Consider the following 3,586-nt stretch of genomic DNA (forward strand, 5'->3'; position numbering starts at 1 on the left):
GGGCGCGGAGCCGGGCGGCCCCGCCAGCGCTGTCCCCGCAGGGCACGGGCACCGGGGCGCGGGAGCCGCCGGGCCGGCGGCCGCGGCCGGACAACGCTGCGATTGTTCCCGCCCGCGCTGGGGAGATGCCGCGGGGGCGGCGCTGGGGCCCCGACGAAGCGGCCGGGCGCTGTGTCCCGGCCGGTGCCCGCCGGCCGCCCCGCCCTGCCTCGGCGCTGGCTCGGCAGTATCCCCACCGGCCGAACCCTCCGCCCGGCTTCACAGTGGGCTCTCCGTCCCCTCTCCCTCGGTAGCTCTTTGTTTCCAGCCAACGAAAGAAATATTTCGGATGAGCTTCTCAAGACTTTTGGATAAAGTCTTGCAATTGTTCACAGAAAATCTTTCACTTTCTGGATAAAATATTCGCGCTTGGGCACCGAGTTTTTGCTGGAAACTTTATTTGCATGGAAATTACTGGCAAAGAATGAAAGGAGATTTTTTTTCCCCTTCCTTAAAAAAAAGCCTTAAACAGCCCTCCGCAGTGGAAACATGGATTAACTCTTGTTTTACAGCATCAGAAAATGGTGATTTTCATTCAGCAGCTTCAAGAACTGAGGGCTTTCCTCATTTTAGGCTTAGGACTTGTTTACCCAGAGGAGTATTTTCAGAATGAAGAGGCAAAAGGGATTGAAAATCACATAAGGCTGTGGAAAAAAATTACGTCTGCTTCAAAGTAAAACATCTTGTAGTTTTCAGTATGGGCAAAAGCTATTGGGGATCCAGTGGAGAGGGCTAGTAAACTAGTCAGAAGGATGTTCACACACAGTGATAAAAGGGAGAAAGTCAGGAAAGGATTTTGGAAAGCAACAATTGGGAGCAGGGCAGGAGAAATAAACCGGACAGAAAACTCAGGGAAGGTATCTAAGACTTTTTGCTCAGATTTCAGTAGCTTTCTGCAGAGTCTTCCGCTCTGGATACAGCTGGTTCAGGGAGAGGAAAAGGGGTATTTCTCCACCTAGGCATGACATGGTCAGCTTTGGGGAACTTAAGTAACTCCAAAAGGAAAGGAGGTTTGTGTTCCTGTGAAGGTTACCATTTGTGCTGATGGAAGGATGGACGTGTGAACTTGAGGTCGAAGCATGTCTGGTCCCTCAGACACTGGGGCAGGTGTTGGTTTTGCCCTCCGTCCCAAAGCATTCCCTAGACTCCAATCATCTCCCACCCCTGGAACAGCCTTTTCTCTTCCAGCTTCTTGAGCATGCCCAAGAAACATTGGGCCTCCAGCTAACGAAGCGAATCTGTCACTTTGGCATTTCCACAGCTGATGGACTCACTGCCAGGCTTGGCTGCAGACTGGACTCCACTGGCCTTGCTTGTCCGGCCTGTAAATTGCACTGCGCATAAAAACCATGACGTACAACGTTAAGAATTAGAATTTGCTTTCTAGGGCAAATAGTGACCGTCTCTCTCTTGCCAAGGAGCTGACATGAAAAACTTACACTTGCACCTGTTTCCTTCAAATTGCACCAACATGAGTGAAGGGAGGAGCCAGGGCTTCTTGTTAAAGTCAGCTGTAGCAGACTGAGCTGAATGTGGAAGACAAGATGGTGTTAAGGGATTCCTGGAGATGCAAGGCTCCTGCCTGCATCCCCCCTTCGCTCCTTTCTCAGGGTGTGCCTGCCAGGGTCACTGAGGTGCTGCTTGGCTGTTTCTTGTTGCATCCCAACCTTCCCAAGGCAAGGCATTGCCTGGCAGTCACAGTCCAGCCATGTCCTGCCCCTCCAGAAAGATAAATACTTAATGAACTCAACCATTCCTTTCTCTTTTGGACCTCTGTCCACATGAGCTCATGGGACAGATGGGGAACTCCCATTACTCTTCAATTCATGGGCTCAACATGTCTGTGGCCCATTTCAACAAACAAGATCTTCCCTGGGCTGGGCAGGATGTTTCAGCAAAAGCCTGTCCTAGTCTTTTTTTCCTATTTCCAGCCCAATGATTCCATTGCAGTGTAACACGGACTTCTTTCTGGGGTCATGGAGGACAGCAAAGAAACATCATCAGAAAGCCCAACTTCTCGCAACAGAGCTGTTCTACCTGCCTGCTCCTCAGGTAGCTGGATGTTGTTATTCCAGGAGCCGTAGTTGCTTCGACTGACACGAGGCACAGAGATTTCCAAGAAAGACAAGACACAAACCATATGGAGCCATCTCCAGACCTGCAGTTTGGTTCAGCAGTGAGAGTTGCAGAGCCTCCCTGCACAGTTGCCTGAAGTTTCCATAACAGAGGTTTGAGCATGGATCTGGAGCTGCATGGGCAAAGCTGCTGCTGGAGGTGGTGCTTTGATGCAGAGCATGAGCCAGGACTGCTGGAGAGCTGAATGTAAAATCTCTCTTTGCCAGAAACATTACAGGGAAAATGTTTGCGCTAGTTGCCCTTGCTGCCCGGCAGCAGTGCCACGGGGAGTCCACTGCAGACGTCTGGCATGGCAGATGGTGGTGGCAGTGGCATACTGGGAAGGGCCTCCAACCAAGAGCAGAGGAGAAAAGGACCTCAGCTGTGGCAGCAGGAGGGGCAGGCATGAACGATTTCAGGAAATTCAGCATCCTGGATGAGTGGGCAGCTGGGCTGGGTGACTGTAATGATCTTTTCAGGCCTTTAAATTTATTGCTGTAGCTTTTAGCTCCAAGTAGCCAAAGGCAGTTGCTCCTCAAGGAACAGGGTTGATTCAGCTCCAGTATAGCCACTCACTTTGCTTATTCTCTCTCATCTGTCACATCTCCTTCAGCTGTAGCTCACTTCTCAGCCTCTCAGATAGGAGCAGGGTCTCTGCCTCTCTGCAGGACTTCAGATGTGAGATAAATCCCTTTGCATCCCAATGCCGCAGGAATGCTTTCCTAGATCTCTGACATCCCTGTTAAAAGATGACCGGTCAAGGAATTTGAGGCATAGCTCTTCAGACCCTTTGGTGTGTTTTCAGCAGGGCAGGGCAGGGCAGGGCTGCTAGCCCAGGGGCTCAGGGAAACCCCCCCTCAGGAGCCCTTGTGGATTTTCCCCTACAAATCTCAGGAATTAAGCTTGCAATCTTCCTTTTGCTCTTACAGGTTAAAGATCAAAGTAGCAAATGCACATCTCTTGTCAAATGGTCCCTATTACTTATTACTTACATGGTCTGCCTGGCCTCACCTACTAAGTTTATCAGTATGTACTCACCAACAATATATACGCTAGCGTGCAGTACAATACATCTACAAAATAATTTAATAACTTGAATCTGTCATAAAACCAATTTATGTTCAGTTCCTCAGTTATAGTTTAGCCTTATCGTTAATACTTTTAAAGTAAATATATGCTAGGCTTTCCCCATGACTGTAATTCCAGGGCTATATTAGTTTATTTCATCTCCTGCCTTAGTTTTTATGTCCTCCACTAAAATGTACACTGCTATAATCTAAATTTGGTCTCCTAAAAGTTCCCTATGCAACACAGGGGAACCTTTTCCTCTTTCATCTTTCACAATCCAGCCTGCAGCTGCAAGCAGCCCTGCAGGGAAGCTGGATGTCACTGGCTGCGTTGTCAGTGCTGTCTCTTCAAGGGGCTCTGTAAG

The sequence above is a fragment of the Neopelma chrysocephalum genome, unplaced genomic scaffold (genome assembly GCF_003984885.1).
Source record: "Neopelma chrysocephalum unplaced genomic scaffold, ASM398488v2 Primary Assembly neopelma1_67, whole genome shotgun sequence".
Classification (NCBI taxonomy): Eukaryota; Metazoa; Chordata; class Aves; order Passeriformes; family Pipridae; genus Neopelma; species Neopelma chrysocephalum.